This window comes from Protopterus annectens, chromosome 8.part0 (genome assembly GCF_019279795.1).
Source record: "Protopterus annectens isolate FY-2018-M chromosome 8.part0, PAN1.0, whole genome shotgun sequence".
NCBI classification, from domain to species: Eukaryota; Metazoa; Chordata; order Ceratodontiformes; family Protopteridae; genus Protopterus; species Protopterus annectens.
The window spans coordinates 1,930,697,410-1,930,717,304 of NC_056741.1; the positions used below are offsets into that span (position 1 = coordinate 1,930,697,410).

Consider the following 19,895-nt stretch of genomic DNA (forward strand, 5'->3'; position numbering starts at 1 on the left):
TGAGAAACTGCTAAGTCACTGAAGGAATCCAGGATAATGCTGCTATATTAAAACAACACACACACTCACAAATGTACACTGTCCACTTGTGCTGTAATAAAGAGTTACCTAAAATGAAAACTGAGACAGCTAAGATGACAAGTGCATACAAACCAACAATAGTGCACTGGCAAATATTTGTTTTGGTTTGGTTTAACTAACAACTGCCTTTCACTTTAATTGGGTGCAGTACAACAGGAGATCACAGAGCCTGCAGTTTTGAACCTTTCTTTGATGCTTTTCAGTTACATTTGATCTAGAGTGCATAAATTGATCACAAACCTAAAATGGAAGCTTTGAGTAGCTGGCCAAAATGTGCCACTTTGAATTCCAAAAAAAAAAAAAATGAAATACCTTTATGCTTCACCTTACTACTTTGGCTCTGTGCCCTTCTGCTAGATAGTTTGAACTGATTTTAAAAAATCCTAGATCTGACAGCGGTGATGTCACCACCTCTCTGCAGCTTCCCCATCCCCCTCCCTGTATACTTGCATATACACAGAAGAAGACCACATGGTTAACAGGCAGAAGGCCTTACGATCAGCTGACTGGTGTAAGTGAGATTGATTCTAACATTTGATCAGAGAGAGAAAGAGGGAGGAGGATAGCTTCCTGTCTATAAACAGCAGCAGCATCAATATACAGAAGGAAAAACCGTAAGCCATACAGCTGAAGTCATGTCATCGAAGGAAGAGCAGCAGCTCTGCAGTCTCTACAGAGCGTAAGCATTCAGCAGCCCCAGCTAACCGGAATGCTTCATTGTAAGTACAGTATATGCCTATCACTTGTTTCTGCTGCTGCATTTACGTGTTTTGTGATATGTGAAGAAAAGATGCTAATGAATATCAGTGTTTGAGTAATTCAGCATTTTCCAGCTGGGTCTATGCAACTGGAATAAAGGAGAAAGGAGCATCTCTATTTTAACTGTTGCTGGACTGCTCAGTAGTGACTGATTTATTTCTCATCTTCACCTTTTATTTTTACATTTTCTCCTCCCCTTCCTGCCTTGGGAATTCCACCCCAGCCCACATCACAGCACATTCATTATTGGCATTATTCATGTTTGACTCTTCTGTAGGCAAGCAGTACTGCAGACATCTGGATATAACAGGGAAGGGGCAAACCGTATCTCTCAACCTCTTAGCACAAACAATCCAGCCAAAGTCATTTAATGGAGGGACAAAGGCCCAAAAATAGGGATAAATTTTAAATGTTGCTCTTATAAACTAGAAAGTTGTTAGAATAAAAGGCTTTTGCTGCTGTGTATTTTCTGAAGAATATGAAGTCTGAAACTCAAATATTTGTCATTATTTAGTGAATTCAGTCCTCAATGATTTGAAAAATGCAAATTTTATGAGGAACAGACCAAAAATCTGAGGCAAAAAGGTACAGGGGTAGTATCAAACAAGTTCCAACAGCTTGAGATGTTTGGATATCTACATGTGTATCTGTCATGAGAATGCATTCTTATTTCCCAGGTTTTTTTTAGAAGCCATAATGCCCACATTTTAATTCATAGATGGGTTGTGTTTCAGTTATCTTCTACCTGGACAGATAATGTAGATAAGAAACACAAATGTTATGAAGTTGTAAAAGGTTCATAGGTTGGTACTAGGCTATCGGCCGTAGCCATACAATTAATACAATTGTGTTTGTTAATACAAGCCTAGCCATAACAATTCCCTGGCTATAAGGTAAGAGGCATGAGCAGTTCAGGTCACATGTAACCAGTTTTAAGTTTCAGAAAGGTCAGTGCCCATTCTGATCCTTAAGCTGCTATTGCTGCATGGACTTTTTTAATGCCATCTTACCAGAATATCAGAAATTAAGTATTAGCTGTCTCCAACCTGTTAGAAACTGAGAAAGTTCTTTTGGGAAACAAAGCAGCAAGGTCCTGTTTGTTTAGAAAATTGCAAAAACTGCTTCTCCGTTTGCTAGTGCTGAGATTTAGTTCATGGAGTACATTGAGATGCATATCCTTCCTGTTTATTTTGTCCATTATTAAGTCACTTAGTCTCTTCTGTTAGCTTACACTGATATTCGCTGTTATGTTTTTTTTTAATCGTCTGAAGCAGTATTACTTCAGATTTTGCTGTACATGCAGCTCTTAAAATAAGACTTGATGGCCTGGTGGCCCAGTGGTTAGTGCTGCTGATTTCACTTGAATCCAGAGTTCAGTCCTAATTCCTGGATGTGGTTTGGGTGGAGTATGCATGTTCTCATCATATCAACATGGCTTTTCTCTGGAATCTCCAACTGCTGCCTGTCTCTCAAAGGCATATTTGATGGGCTATTTACTATAACATGTCCCTAGGTTTCTATTACACAGTTTTCTAATCATTGTATTCCTGTAAAATGATCACTTGGCTTACTGGGACTAATAAATTGAAAATAAATTAAATGAATTAATGACTAAATGACTGAATAAATAAAAATTACACATCTATGTACATACATATGCACATACATGAATACGTACTATGGAAGATGTTTTATGTTGCATCTCAAATTAACTGCAATGCAATCTGGAATGAATATCATCTTTAAGTAAAAAATATTTAGTGAATAAGAATATTAATGTTCTACTGTCCAAAAAACACTTAATTAATGTAAGTAAACACTGTTTTAATCAGCCAGCTTTACATCATAAATTTGTGCTATCTTATGCAATTCTTCCAACACTACCTTTAATTACCAACATGAGATTATAAGAATCTGGAGGTTTAAACATCTAAAAGTACAGTGTTTTTTTGTTTCGTCTTGTAATATCTTATTTTTTATTAAAATGTATTTTGCCACAATTCAGCTACACACCACTTAATGTGCGCCTCTAAAAGTACAGTATTAAAGTAATCCCAGATGGCAAAGGTTTAAAAATTAATGATTGCTCTAGTTAGAGATTCAAGACATTAAGTACAAAGCTAATAATCATTTCGGGGTCATTATGCTAATGTGTAGTCTAAACAGGCTGCAAGTACATGATTGTCAAAGTAGGCTCTGTATTTATACTTTTAGCGAGTAAGCACTGCTCCCTAATACACTGCCTAAAAGTGGTGTTAGTTTAGATGCAAGGCTGCTTTTGAAATCTAAGCCTTCTTTTCACTTCAGTTAATTCAGGGGTAGTTTACTTTATGTGTTTAGTAAATGGAACATATATTTTCCAGATAACAAAATGTGTCAGTGTTACCATCATCATCAGCCATCTTTTTCCCATTTTTCTACATGGGGTCGGGGTATCATGTTAACTGCAGCCACCTCTCTCGATTCAGTGACACACTCCTGCCTTCTTCAACACTCGTGCCTGACTGTCGCAGATCTTCTTTCACACAATCCACCCACCTCTTTGCTGGACATCCTCACTTCCTCTATCCTTCTTCCTGCCTGTTCCAAATCTTCCTCACCAGATTGTCTTCTGTTTGTCTGCACATGTGTTCAAACCACCGTAATCTGTTCTCTTTGATCTTTTCTGCACTTGGAGCTACTTTGGCTTCTGCTCGTATGTCCTCATTTCTTTGTCTGTCCCACAGTGTGCATCCTACCACCATTCTCAGACACTTCATTTCCATCACCTCTACCTTCTTCAACTGTTCTGCCTTTACTGCCCAGGTTTCTGTACCATACAGTAGTACTGGTCACATTATTGCCTTGTACACCTTACTTTTCAGTTACTTTGGCATTCTTCTGTCATAGACTACACCTGACACTCTATGACAGTTGGCCAAAGCCCCTCTGATTCTAGCTTTGACCTCTTCATTCAGACTTCCCTTCTCCTCATCCACCCTTCCCAGATGCTTGAAGCTGTTTATCTGTTCCACTATCTTCCCTTCTATCTCTATTCTCAGTTTCTTCTGATTTCCCCAGTTTGTTGCCATTACCACCATCTTGTCTATGCTTAGTTTCATCCCATGTGCCTTCAGTTTGCATTCCATTCTCCTGTCCTTTACTGAAGTCCTAGTTCATTGTCTGCCTGTAATGCCACATCATCTGCATACAGTGCATGGGAGGTGAAGACCTTGACCATTATGCCAGCTGGTGTGTGTGTGTGTGTGTGTGTGTGTGTGTGTGTGTGTGTGTGTGTGTGTGTGTGTGTGTGTGTGTGTGTGTGTGTGTGTGTGTGTGTGTGTGTGTGTGTGTGCGTGTCTCTATGCTTGTGTATATGTGCATGCACATTTGTGTGCTTTTGTAGATGTAATATCAAGGATCAGATTTTTACTGAGAGTCACAGTACATACACACAAAGGAGTCTTAAAATGCATGGAGCTACATCTCTGATATGACTAATCCTGTATTCTACATTCTACCTGCTTATTGATGCATCTTATGAGTAAGCTGGACTTAAGAGGAGTATAGGTCAAAGAGTATGTTGTAAGGTAAAGTTTTGTTCTTACCAACTCAGACTACATAATGGACTCTGGCAGTCTTACAACTCCTCATGTATTGGTTAGGAAAGGTGCTAGATAGTAGCTGTAAGTCATCTTCCATTTGCTCTCTTACAACCCTGACAAACAACTCCCATGCAAATGCATATATGCAGACACACACACGTGTGCACTCGCTCGTGCACACATGCACACATATGTACAGACATAGAAACTCAGAGTTATTTAAATCACACACAAGAGATCTGGGATATGGAGCAGTGTGTAGACAGGTACAGGGTCAAACTGTGCTCTCTTATTTACCCAAAAGTGGGGGTCAGCATGACCTGCTTGTATTCCTGTTTATACACATATAGGTGTTTTATTAGTAGAACCTTTTCACAACTGCAGTCTTATATCTCTGCATTTTGAAGTTAAGCAGTAGTGCAGAATACAGGTGCATCTGGAACTTCACTTCATTGTTTCATACCATGCTGGGATCTGTCAGTTACAGCCAGTGCCCTCCCATGTATCTATACCATGCTGGGATCTGTCAGTTACACCCAGTGCCCTCCCATGTATCTATACCATGCTGGGATCTGTCAGTTACACCCAGTGCCCTCCCATGTATCTATACCATGCTGGGATCTGTCAGTTACACCCAGTGCCCTCCCATGTATCTATACCATGCTGGGATCTGTCAGTTACACCCAGTGCCCTCCCATGTATCTATACCATGCTGGGATCTGTCAGTTACACCCAGTGCCCTCCCATGTATCTATGTAGTGCATTGCACAGCTTGTACATATGGAGACTGCAGGATTGTTTATGATGTAGCAAACTAGAACACGATTTCCAGAGGGAGTGCTCTTATATAATGAAACCTATAAGTGTTTTGTAACTTAGTACAATGTCACCTGGGTTCACACTATTTGTATGCTTAATTTGTTTATTTATGCTTTTAATAACCTGGTAAGTGGACAAACTATACATTCCAGACACAACCTTGGAGAAAAGAAACATGCAAAAAAGTAACTAGCAAAAGTTAAGTAAAAAATGCAGTCCAGTCAGTGACAAGGACATGCTGTTTGTGCAACAATACAACATAAAATGCAGTAGTAGTGCATACAAATGTGAATTAGAGGAGTTGTGACATGCCAAAGTTGTGATATTACCTGGAGACTAAAAGGTGATTACAGATGGTGTATGAGTCATGGAGGAGGTTGTGAAGTATAGGTGGTCTGTGGAGTAAGTTAAAGAAAGGAAATATATGGTATGTAAGTTAGGTGCAACAGCCTATGAGGAGAGTGGAGGCATTAATAGGAGAGAGACACAGAAACAGGTATAGGAAAACCAAGGATACCACAAAGAAGTAAGTTGATTAGGAAAATGATGTGAAATGTGTTAAACATCAGGATTGACCTCATCTGCGAAGATATCACTAACTCTTGGGCTTATATTCTAAATATGTTCTGTTTACTTTATTTATCAGTTGAGAATATGATACTTTGATTCACTTAGCCATTTTTTTTTCTTAATCTCTATATCCAATTTTCTATATACTAAAATTTTCAAAAGGTTATTTTTTTCAGGATAAAATATGATTATAAGATACAGTAGAGATTCAATTATCTGAACTAATTGGGACCTGGGGTAGTTCAGATAATCAAACATACATTTAACTGAATGAAAAACTTCTAAAATCTTGGTGTTTTCTGTATGCAGGGAATACACTTTTCAAACATTCAGTGATTCCGGTGGACAAAAAAGAATATTTTTCACACACAAGCAGACTACAAGCTCAAAAAACATGCACAAGTAAATATGTATAACATTTACATATTCAGACTTTATGATATTTCATACCTGAAAACTTTAGAAGGCTGTGTTCAGATAGTTGACATTTCAGATAATCGACATTTGGATAATTGACCCTGTATTGTACATCTAAATTTCTAAACAATAATCTAATTAAACTCAACTCTAAACACATATATAGTACTTAAAAGCTGTATCCACATTTAAATATTTATCTTAATCAGCTGCTTGTTATCCCTGATTAACGTCCATTTTATCCAGTAGCATTCCTTAGTAAAATATTTATAATTAACTGTTGAAATAGTAACTGAGCACTATTTCATATGATAATAATCATATTCATACCTTTATAGTGCACATCTCTAGTTAAATTATCAAAGTCTACAAAAAAGAGGAAGTATTTTTCCCCAATTTCTAGGAATTACTTTGCTTTCAGTGAATAGTAAAGCCCAAAGACGAGGACAGTGATCATTAGGTAGACAACCTGGAACTGTAACTTTACACTTTATTAGTCAATTTGATACTTGAAAATTATATGACCATAAAGATTGCACAAATAACTTATTTTTTTTAATTTGGATAATAATGAACAAATATAAAACATATGTTCCAAATCTGTATCAAATTGAGAATTACATTTGCAATGTTTGTTTGTTTATTTTATTGCTGTTTGCTCACCAGGTAAGTGTGCTGGTCTAGTCAGCATTTTCAGCCATCACCCATGTTCAAAAATCAAATAATACTTTAGGATCTTACTAATCAATAATATCATATACAGAGTGACTAAATGGTAAAATTCAGTACATAATGATAAAATGCAATGAAAGTACGGTAGGATTAAAAAAATCCAGTCAGAGTGCATGGAGAGAACAAAAAAAAACTGAAGCGAAGATTATTTTTTTTTATAAAATACAGTGCAGTTATGCAAGTAGTACGTAAACATATACTGCTGTATATTTATGATATAATATACATATATAAAGTGCTACATTATGAGGCAGAGAAAAGTTTCTTAAGTGCATTATATTATCTACAATATGGAATGGTAAGTTACCAAGCATTGCTATGGTTACAGTTTGCAGGTAGATTCTGTAAAGAAATGCACTTTAAGTGCAAGTTTCAAGTTTTTAATGGTTCCTATGTTTTCGGAGTCAGTAGGCAAGTGATTCTAGGTCCTTGTCTAGAGAAGGTGCTCTCTCACCTACAGCAGATTTAAATGAAGGGTGTACCACAGACAGAAAATTTGTTTGTCCTGTTGTTGTTGTTTGTCTTTTGGCTTTTCCCAGTTAGGGGTCACCACAGCAGAACTCCGGTCCGCTAATGATTGGCAGTTGTTTTTTTTTATGGTGTCGAGTTATCAGCCCGACACTCAACCTTCAATGAAAGCATGCCCATTCAACGCATGTCTTTTGAATGCCCACTCAACCGCGGGGGAGGACATGCAGACTCCACACAGAAGGCACTCCCAACCCAAGCCGAGAATTGAATGGGAGAACCTCTTGCCATGAGGTAACATCGCTACCACTACACCACCATGGAAGTTTATTTGTCCTGTGCACTTGTAAATAAAGGTTTTCATATAAAGGTAGTTGCTCTCTTAGAGGGGAGCATTAGCCATGCTTTAATACTTTGTAAATTAGAGCACTTAGAAGAAAAGTGGGCTGATGAGGCACTGAAAGCCATTTGGAATTTTTAGCAAATTGCAATGGTGCAGTAAGTATTCTCTTAATATTGTGGGCTGAATGCATAACAACAAAAGGAAGGCTATATTCCAATTTGGGTAATAAAATATTTCTGACAAAGACCCTGCAAGCAGGAGATTTTAAGACTGTTCTTTGTTAAGGGTTAATTAAGAATAGCTCTTCATTCTGTCAAATTTTCCCCAGTTTTTTTGGAATTGTAGTACACTTAATTTAAGAATTTCATTTATTTCCTAAATATTGAAGATGTAATTTTAGAGGAAGGTTTTGACACCATTTTGTTCTCATTACTTACTCTTCTGTTGTAAACATTTTCCCTAAAATATGTCTGTAATTATTTATAATATACTATAACTTTATATAAATCAGATTTTGTTGACTTTTTATATTTTTGTCAGGATCGTATATTACTATTTAAAATTTTTGGCTATTCGGTTTGTCCATTAAAATTTTCTTGTACTTTGTATGTATATAACCAATCACATTGTTGAAGATAAAATATATTAATGAGTTACTTAATATCTAATATTCTATTATGTTCTAAACAACTTGCCCAGAACATGAAATTCTTATTTCCTATTCTCATTATAATATTAACATTGGTTCCTTCAATAAACTCTGTAGTTATATTAAGAGGAAATAATACAAGTAATCCAATTATTGAATGCAACTTCTTTATATAAAGTGTTAGATATTTACAAAGAATGTTTTCTCAGTTTTACAGGAAAGCCCTTCAAATCATGACCATCCATAAGGCAGACATGAGTCCTTTTCTTTATCTGTGATTCTTAATGGAGTAATGCTTTATTGACAGTGGTGAATTTTTGGTATGGAGTTATGGGAGTTTTATGAAGAATTAGAAAGCCATAGTTGTCTACTCCAGTAGGCAGGAAGAATGAAAGTGGAGGTTTGGTGGTATTTATTAAAGAACTGCTTCAAAATGTGGGTACAACAAAGTTCTATCATAGCCTGTAATACAAGAGGCAGCCAACCAAGAGTATTCAGAAAGCCACAGTGATAGATGCAGTTGAACAATGAACTTACACTGCTTCTTCAATAGGGCCTGGAACCAAGTAGAATTAGTAACTGAGGTAGCAACTATTGGTACATGGTGCATCTTGTCAGTGCCGGATTAAAATACCTTTGTTCATGGGTAGCATAGCCTACAGAATTGAATATACTGATATTACAAATGGCTTAAGATGCTGGTCTGTTTTGTAGTATGTGAGTATAGATGTAGGCAGAGACAGGAGAAGTGAGATAGTGTAGAATACAGCCATTTACCTGGACAATCTAAAAAACTAAATAAAAGGCGAAGAATATGCCAAAATATTAACTTCATTCAACCTTCCTGATGTGCTAAGCAACATGGCTTTGGATTTGGAAAAAAAGCTTAGAGGTACTTCTTTAAAGTTTTGCCTCAGGGTTGAAATCTGGGACACATTTTAGTGAGTCATGTAATGCTGAGACTGAATGGCCAAAAAAATTGACTTACATATACTAAGTCCAAAACAGGTATTTCTCAGAAGATTCCCTTTTCTCAGAGGTAGGATGATCTGGGAGTTAGTAGTTATTGGTTCAAGGGTATGAATAACATTGACAACATAAGGTCGGTAATGTAAATGTTGACAGGGAAGTATTCACACACACAAAGTACACTCTCTGAATGTAAAAACACCTTACAAAATAAAAAAAAATTACAAAAATACTGTTTTTACTAGGGGCAAGCCCCCAGCACCCCATACCCTCTGTATCTGTAAATGCACAGTCCCCAGGAAAGGAGCATATGCCCCAGTCCCAGATATTGTTGCTCTCCAAACCTCTCAACTGTCTTGGAGGAACATACTTTCAGGACTAATTCACTTCTACACATGATGTTCCTATTTTCAGGCTTGATTTACCCTTTCACACAAATTTTGAATCCTTCCTCGTCATGTGATTTTTGAAACTGCCTAGTGCACAGAAAACCACACTATATGGCCAATATACTAGTGATGCCAATAATTTAAATAAAGAGGACAGATGTCTTATTATACCTCCCTTTTTTGAAAGCAAAAATAACTGACCCTGTGTGGTAAAATTTCACAATTTAATTAATTAAAGTCTACTGATTGTGGACTATCACTTTGTTTATGTTTACATTTTTCTATCATTTTTGTCACTCTGATCATTAGACATGTTTTTGAGGAATATCTCAAATTCCTTCTGAAAACAGCAAATAATGTGCTATTTGGTAGTCACATTCTATGCTAATTATATGTCTACATTTTGGCTGGATATTCCTACTTCTCAAGGGCCTTTGTACCTATTTTCAGTCTCTGCAGGTTGAAAGGTATGCTGATCTTACATGCCTGTTGGTCGTCTATTTTGGTGATCAAAGTGTGTCAACAAAACAGATGTCAACATTGGAGAGTTTCCATGAAATTACCCGCCCCACACACATTATATGTACACACACACACACACACACACACACACACACACACACACACACACACACACACACACACACACACACACACACACACACACACACACACACACACACACACACACACACACACACACACACACACACACACACACACATATATCTATATGCATATATCATTATACAACACTATCGAATTATACAAGTATCAAATCTCTTTGAAAAGATACTCACCCAGACAAGAAAACACCAAAATCCAGATGATCCAAAACCAAACCTTAAAAGTACCTTTAGACCAAATTTATCTAAATTTAGTAGTGTTGGTGAAATGTGTTTTCTTAGTTAATAGCATATACATGGATAACGTATACATACTAAATCTAGAGCAATTGATAATAGTTTTTCAATCTTACTCACAAACACTGGCTAATCTACAGTGTATGTACTGTACCTGTGTACTATGTATGTATTCTACCTACATTCCAAAGTTCAGCTGTACACCACAAATCTATTACTTACCTTTATTTTTAAAATGAATATTTTTTTGATTGTTCTCTCCACTGTAACTGTTTGTGCCGCATACCACTGTAAAAACATGTCTCTTGTAATTTGTGTGTATATTGATTATAGATAAACCAAACCAAGCTGTGAGTGATGGAGTGAAGCAGAACAAATGCTCCAAAAATAGTCCAGAAATAGTACAAAACTTTAATCCAAGTATTGTAAGGCACGAATACAATACACTAAGTTGCAGTTGATAAGCGCTTTCACCCAAGAATGAGCTTCATCAGATCAAATCACTGCTACCCATAATACACTTATATATTATCTGACGCCCTATCAAATAACTTCATCAAAACAATTGATTCCAATTAAAACATATTCAAACATATTTCAAACACATTTAAAATGATAAAACTCTTGTTTGTAATTAAAACATGTATCTATGCTTGCCATTCCAAAGCTACTATGCAAAATAAGAATATATGTACATATAAGAATTATGTTAAAAACTATAGCATAATAGGCTGGTAGTGCTATTATATAAAACATTAACGTAATATCTAACTTACAATTGCCTAAATCTGGTCTATATAAGAGTGGTCAAAATCAGAGAAGGATATAAAAGTGGTCAAAATCAAAGAAAGATATAAACATATACTAATTGCACTTAAATTTGACATTTCTCCTTTTCTTTAGAGCCGGCTTTATAGAGGCTCTCTCATTTAACCCAGAGCCCCTATCAGCTCGTAATCTTATGATCCACTTGCTTTCTCTGTCCTCAGTGTGGTTTCTGATGTCTCCCCCCCTAATGTTAGGTTCTATATGTTCCAAAGCCCTGAACAAAAAATGATGTCCATCACCTAACTCAGCCACATGTTTGGCTAGTGCATTATGCAAATTGCCCTTCCTCATATGGTATACATGCTCACGTATTCTATCTTTAAACTGATGATTGGTCTTTCTTACATAGAATGCGTTGCATACCTGGCAGACTGCCAAGTATACAATGTTCATACTCATACACGTGGCACCCACCTGAGTCTTAAAATGCATATGTGAATCTGGATGTATAAACACTGTTTCATTATCTATGTGTATACACTGATTACAACGTCCACATGCCTTAGTATATTTGGTCTCTAAGTGCCGTCCATCCTTCTTAGAATAGCATAGTAGCCTCCTAAGATTCAACTTATTCCTAAATAAAAAACGTGGTACTTCTCCTATCACTTTCCTAATTCCCTCATCTGTACATAATATTGACCAATGCTTACCAATAATGTCTTTAAGGACTTCACAATCATTAGTATATGGTAATGAAATCTTGACCTCTTTGTTAATAACACGAGGATTCTCATCTCTCACTTGTCTTGGTCCAAAATATGGAGCCGCTCTACCTTGTCTAAGTTCACTAATGTCTCCTAACTGGTTCTCAATCTCTTTATCACCATACCCACGTTCTATCAATCTACCTTTCAAATCATTGATAGCTGTCTCAAAACCTGCATTAGTAGCATTAAGTCTAGATGTATGCATACCTTGTCCTCTAATGATGTTCTTGAATATGTGGTGTGGGTGCATACTAAGCCACGACAAAATTGTATTGTGATGGCAAGGTTTCCGATACACCCCTGTATTCACTAAACCATTGCCCAATTTCTCAACAAATAAATCCAAAAAATCTATCCCATCAATGTGCTCTCATCCCCTCGCCACAAAACAAAAACATCATCTACAAAACGTCTGTAAAATATCACATACTGTTTGTATTCCTCAGTTTTAAATAAGACCTCGTTTTCCCAATGGGCTAAAAACATATTCGCATAGCTGTTTGCGCATGGTGTACCCATGGCAACACCAGCTTGTTGTTGATATAGTACTTCATTAAACATAAAAACATTGTTTCCCAATACTATATCCATAAAAAGAGACAACAAATCTATCAAAACCGGTGAATATGTACTATGTTTAGACAGATATTCTCTAATATAAACAATGCCTACCTCATTGGGTAACACAGTGAACAATGATTGAATATCAAAGGTGACAAATAATAATTCATCAATATCTACTATCTTATTAACACATTCATATAATTCCAACAGAAATTGCTTGGAATCTCTAAGTATAGTGGAGTTGTTATTCAGTACAGGACGTAAGTGCTTCTCAATGTATACAGAAAGATGTTCAGTGACCCATCCCTGTCTACTACTGGTCTCATGGGTGGATCACTGACATTCTTATGTATCTTAGGAAAACCTTGTATCAAAGGAATCAAGGGGTTGATTATTCTAAGATAATCAAATAAATCCTTGTCGATGGTACCACTATTAAACATATCTATCAAGATGTTACCAACATATGAGACAATATTATTCACTATATCTACATTAATTTCTAAATAAAACTTATCGCTCAACAATTTCAACATGGCTGTATGATAAAACACGGTATCCATGATAACAACCTGTCCCCCCTTATCCGCTGGCCTTATGACTATAGATTCATCCACCTGTAAATTACGTAAACTCTCTCTTTCCTTTCTATTGAGGTTATCCTTCTTCTTCATGTATACATTCCCATTAAAGTATTTGTATAACTCATCCTCTGTTAGCTTTAGATAGGCCTCAACGAGTGGGTGATGTATAGGTGTAAAGCAACTCAACTTCTTAAATACTAATGGTGTTTCCCTTCCAGCTGTTATGTGATCACTGTTGTCATGAAACAACAATTTCAACATTAGGTTGCGGCAAAACATCCTCATATCTAACACCATATCAGCTAAATTGCTATGACCACTAGGGATGAAACTGAGTCCTTTATTCAACAAATTAATCTCATCATTTGTTAACATACGTCTAGAGATATTACAAACCAATGTACTGGTATTATAAGTAATATCACTATTATCAGGTATATATGTTGAATTTACTGTCCTAATTTGTTCCTCCACATTTTCTTTATAGTGTGTTGTGGCTGAAACTCCTCCGAGAATTTCCTTTTCTGTCGGCCCCTACTCAAAGACCACCCTCTTTTCATCCCTCTGTCTTTTCTTACAGGTAAGGGAAAAGGGATCTCTCCACCTGATATACCTGTTACACCCATGTTTTTATTATTTTCCTTCGGTCTAACAACCCTGTCATTAACTGCTCCTTCTTGTCTCAATGTTTTATTCAAAACATGTACATTAGGATATAAATTCGTCTCTATAGACTTATTTTGTACAAATTCATGTACTGTTGTCACATCATTAATTCCTGTATCATTATCTGCATGTATAATACTAATCACATCATCAGTGTCCACAGACCCATTAGATGCCCTAACTGATGCTCTGTTCAATAAAACATCAGTATTAGAATTAGCTCCATGCACCAGATCCTGTACAATAATATTATGTTCAGATAGAGCAACAGACTCCATGTTCTTATTCCTAGAAACCGTAGGTTTTATGACCGGAGTAGATTGACTATCTATAACATTACTGTGTGAAATTTGACCACTATTCCTACTATTAACATCAACACATTCTTTATTTAATTCACTACCGTATTTAGGCCATACAAAGACATGACCCAAAGAAAAATCCTTGTGGTCACATCTAATTTTATTATGCTTTTGTTGTAAAAGCTTGCGTTCTAGCGCCGAAACGCCGTCCAGCAAACTTTCAAACAAAGGCATTACTAATGCATTCGGAAACATAGAAAAAATGTCCAACTGTTGTTTTTTAATGTTCGGAATTAACATGTTCTCTTCAGGTTCAAAATACTCAATCAGCAGTTGCATATACTGCCTACTGACCTCCAAGTTGATACGTTGCCATTTAGTCATTAACTCCGGATGATGCTCCCCTTGATTCGGCATATTAAAAACGCGTAGACCTCTCGGTACTATGCGTTTATCTAAACAGTACTGAAAGTGCATACGCTGCGTTTGCAGCCTCTTCAAACGGCCAAAATCTTTCTCTATTTTATCCAACAAGTGCTGTAGCCTCTCCAAGTCTGTTGTCGGCGCATTATCGTCATCAGTATGCTGCTCGTTGTTCAACTGCCAGGAAGCCGCTTTCGATCATAGCAATTGCTGTTCAAACCTCTTAAATAATAGAACCGAAGAGCCCAGGTCTACACCCCGGGGCTCATAATCAAGTTCTATATCTATTTCTCCTTGTTGTTTCTGCATCTCGTATGTACGTTGTAAACGTTGTAAATGTTATAAGTATTAGATCATTTCAGTTCTAAGCAATTCTGCTTCTGTTAAGGCAGGAACCAAAGTAAATCATGTAAACAAGAAATGCCAAATACTGCCTTAACCAGATAATCACTTCCAAACACTCGTGTATATATAATAAAGATAAACCAAACCAAGCTGTGAGTGATGGAGTGAAGCAGAACAAATGCTCCAAAAATAGTCCAGAATTATTCTTATATGTACATATATTCTTATTTTGCATAGTAGCTTTGGAATGGCAAGCATAGATACATGTTTTAATTACAAACAAGAGTTTTATCATTTTAAATGTGTTTGAAATATGTTTGAATATGTTTTAATTGGAATCAATTGTTTTGATGAAGTTATTTGATAGGGCGTCAGATAATATATAAGTGTATTATGGGTAGCAGTGATTTGATCTGATGAAGCTCATTCTTGGGTGAAAGCGCTTATCAACTGCAACTTAGTGTATTGTATTCGTGCCTTACAATACTTGAATTAAAGTTTTGTACTATTTCTGGACTATTTTTGGAGCATTTGTTCTGCTTCACTCCATCACTCACAGCTTGGTTTGGTTTATCTTTATTATATATACACGAGTGTTTGGAAGTGATTATCTGGTTAAGGCAGTATTTGGCATTTCTTGTATACTGATTATGTCTAAATAACTAAATGTGTCTGTAATTTTTCTTTGTGGAGCTTTTCTCCCCGGGCCTCTGCTGAAAAAGGGCCTTTTCGGCTCAGTCAGACAACCCCGGTTAACAAATGTAAAATAAAATAAATAAATAAATAAATAATGTGAAAAGCTAGGGTCAGTGGCAGAGACAGGGTAAGCATGCATGAGTAAGTTGAACTCTCACTGCCTTACTTTACTCATGCATGCTAACCCCAACTTTGACCTACGCATTCAGTTTTGAAGACTCTTTCACTAATAGTACCACAGTGCAGGAGTCTTGGACACACTCACATGCACAGCAATACTTCTTTCCCATAAACTAGCCCTTTCTCCACTATTAACCTGCAAACACTCACACACACACACACACACACACACACACACACACACACACACACACACACACACACACACACACACACACACACACACACACACACACACACACACACACACTCTCCACTAAATCTGTCCCCTAACATAGCCCTTACTTTAATGCCAGTTCATAAAACGTCATTCCTGTTTACTATACTCAGATGCACTCGAAGTTCCAACTTTCAGCACAAGTTACACACAAAAGTAAGTCCTACCCACATACTTCCCCAGCCAAAACTGCTGTGAAACAAACTGCTATTCAACAGAGTATCAATCAACTATAGATATGAAATATATATATATATCTATCTATATATATATATATATATATATATATATATATATTATTAGAATCCGACTCACTAAAGAAGTAAAATAAAAAATCTTAGACTAAAAAAACTTTTGCTTAAACTGTAGAACAAAAGAAACACTAAACCATGAAACTGATGTTGAGCACTTTCACTCATTTAATGTTTACTTGAGCTTCATCAGAACAATAAAAGTTATTAGTTTATTGTTCTGATGAAGCTCAAGTAAACATTAAATGAGTGAAAGCGCTCAACATCAGTTTCATGGTTTAGTGTTTCTTTTGTTCTACAGTTTAAGCAAAAGTTTTTTTAGTCTAATATATATATATATATATATATATATATATATATATATATATATATATATATATATATATATATATATATATATATATATATATATATATATATGATTTGCTTTCAGTTGATCGACTAACGTGAATGTCAACATACTGAAGGTAAACCACTCTATGTCAAAAATGGAAATCTCGACTTCCTAGTACACATGCACTGAGGTTACTTCTTGGCACATGGAAATATCACTTCAAAAAAAACAAAACAAAACATAACAATATACTCACCTGTGGAACCCCCCCCCCCTCCAATTATATATGCTAACTTTAAGATTGCACAATCCCCGAAGAAAGAGAATATTCCCCTACCTGGGGATTGTCGATTTTGCACACCTGTCGACTATTGTATAGTTGACCAAATGTCATATATTAAATAGATGTCGCCAAACTCCCTATTAATCAAATATGTATATATTTAAATATAAATAGATATGGATATCACACACTGGAGGCAGCCTTTGATTAAAGTACATTTTCTTTAAAGTGAAGAAAATAAAACTTGGAGTTCACTTACAATACAAACAAAGTCAGTATTCTCTCATTCTGTACAATTGTTGCTTACTTACAGCCCAGCTTAAAGTCTTTCAAAGAAGTGCATTATTTTTTGATAGTCCCCAACTTTGGTACTCCAGTTTAGGTTAGGCTGCCTTGCACCTCTTAGTATGTACACATACATGTCCCTAGTACTCAGCTGGTATTCCTTGAGTATCCACAGTTAGGCTGCACTTCTCAGCTTCTTCTGGTCAAGGTTCCCAAAGAATATTGACTCCTGTCATGAAAATCCTTCTCTAGGAGTGACCATAGCCCTACCTAACTTTTTGCTGCAGTAGCAGACGTGATTTTCTACAACATTTACCTTCTAAGACAGCACAGTTTCTAACCCTACTTCAAATGGATCAGTGTATACAGTAAATGATCTACTGAAGTTAGGGACAACTAAGACTGGCCCTGAATACAAAATAATCTTACATTTCTTAAAGGCCTCACCTGCTGCTATCGTCCATCTTATCTGCATGGGAGCCTTACCTTTTGTAAGGTCTGTTAGGCTGTGGTAGAAAAGCTGGGTGCAAACTTTCTATAGTAGCCTGCTCATCTCAAAAATGGCTTCACATGATGTGTGGTATTGGCTGTAAGTAATTTCTTAACAGCTTCTGTTTTGTCTGTTTGCAGTGTGATTACCTCTGTCTCAATCATATGTCCTAAGAATCTGGCTTTGTCACACAAAGCCTACTTTTGATGTCATTAACTACAATTCCTACCTATCATATGGAGTCTAGGACAGTTTGTTGTTTAGCTAAATGTGACTTATACTTCTACAAATAAATTGCAATGTGATTATGATGGCAAGCTGCTAAGTGATTGACATGAAACTATCAGAAATGTATCCACGAGTCTTTGAAAAGTGCATGAGGCCTGTGAAGTCCAGACAGTATAATGAAAAATACATTTGGGGTAGAGAATGCTGTCTTTTCTTTGCCTTCAGGGCTGAGTGGAATCTTCCAGTACCCTTTGTTCAGATCTAGAGTGGTTAAAACCCTTGATTTACATAGTTTCTCATCTACTCTAGCCACTGGATAGTTGTCAAATTTGGATATCTCAGTTGATTTCCAGAAATCGTTATTTTTATTTATCATTTGTTTTAAATTAAATCCATATCTTTGTGCTCATTTCAAAAGTAAAGAAGAAAATAGTGTGCAATGACAGTTTTAATACTGTTTATGGTAAGTGGGGAAGAGAGACAGCTAACAGGACACTGGAGTGGCTGGGGGGATCCTGCTCCATTACCCCGACTAGGACCCCATTTGAGCATGATCCGATTCTGATACTGGTTCCATTAAATTAGCAGTTATATTACAATATTCTATCAGTCCATTTTCATTACCAGTATGTTGGTTAGAAATCACATTTCATTGGTAAAACATTTACATTCTCATTTTAAATTAAACAATCTTTATTTGTGTTTCCTTTGTTCCTCATCTGGGACAGCCTATTTCAGTTGCTGACAGTTTTTGCACATTCATAGACATCGGCACATTTTCGGTTACTGGCTTAGGTTGCTCAGTTCTAAACTGTAAAAAACAGAGAAACTAGTGGTCTTAAAACTTCGTTGATGAGCTCTGTCACAATAATTTCCAAAAATAATAAAACCCAGGTAGTGTTCCAAAGCAACAAGCCTTTATTGGTTACAGGCAAGTGATGGTCAGTAACAAAAAATCTGAAATATTTTAACAGTGTTAAACATATCAGCTTTTATATACTTAGAAGTAGGTGTGGAAAATATGGTTTACTATCAAAATCAAGAATTACAGTTCTTCTTGTATGCACTTAGCCGAAAAGAAATTTCAGAAATAAAAAAAGTTATTTCATCACAACGACAACAGCGGTAATGTCGATAATTCGCAGTTCAATATTATCAACTTTACTCAGGTTACCTTGACTTACGGTAATGTTATACTTACATTTTGCTCCCCTGCACTAAACATATGGGGGGCTGCATCCCCACACCCTCTGCATATTATATACAACCTCTGAGAATGCACTACAGTGAGGAAAAAGGTAAATTTCCCGATCCCCACTGTAGTGCGATCTCCAATCAGAATGTAGACCTCATATGAGCAAATGCACACTAGCATTCACTAAGGTAGAGTTGAACATTTTCAGATCAGTGTTACAGAAACGGGGAACCATACTCTCCACCATCCCATTTTCATGTAACGGCCATACAACATTTTTGTAGTAAACCGGAAAATATATGCATTGTTTAATTTTAAACCAGCTTTTTCATGGCAAGCAATATAAACAGGGCTATAAAACTGCATTTTAGAACAGCAAGTTCCCATCCCCGATCCCCACACACTACTACTGATTAGACCAAACTAAATCATAGTTAAGGAAAATGCAACCCACATTCCAAGATCAGTTATTAAGAAAATCCCTCCTTGGGATTGATTTTGTTTTAGAGAAGCTAACCTTTTCTCTTTTTAAACCAGCTAATCTGGGTGACTTGAGGTTCTTACCATGGAAAACAGTTTTACTGATAGCTCTGATGTCTGCAAGAAGGGTATCTTGAGTTGCAACGTTTTATGCTGAGACAACCCTATCTCATTTTAAGTGGTCTCCAAGT

The 19,895-nt window shown here is 36.3% G+C and overlaps 1 protein-coding gene across 1 annotated transcript in view; it reads left to right on the top strand.

Annotated features, from left to right (window-relative positions):
• Positions 1-553: 553 nt before the first annotated feature.
• KIAA0895L (KIAA0895 like) overlaps positions 554-19,895 on the top strand; it is a 297,059-nt gene continuing 277,717 nt past the window's right edge. Inside the window, exon 1 of the mRNA XM_044081439.1 lies at positions 554-800. The gene's annotated coding sequence lies outside the window, so the exon portion shown is untranslated. The remainder of the gene's footprint in view (positions 801-19,895) is intronic.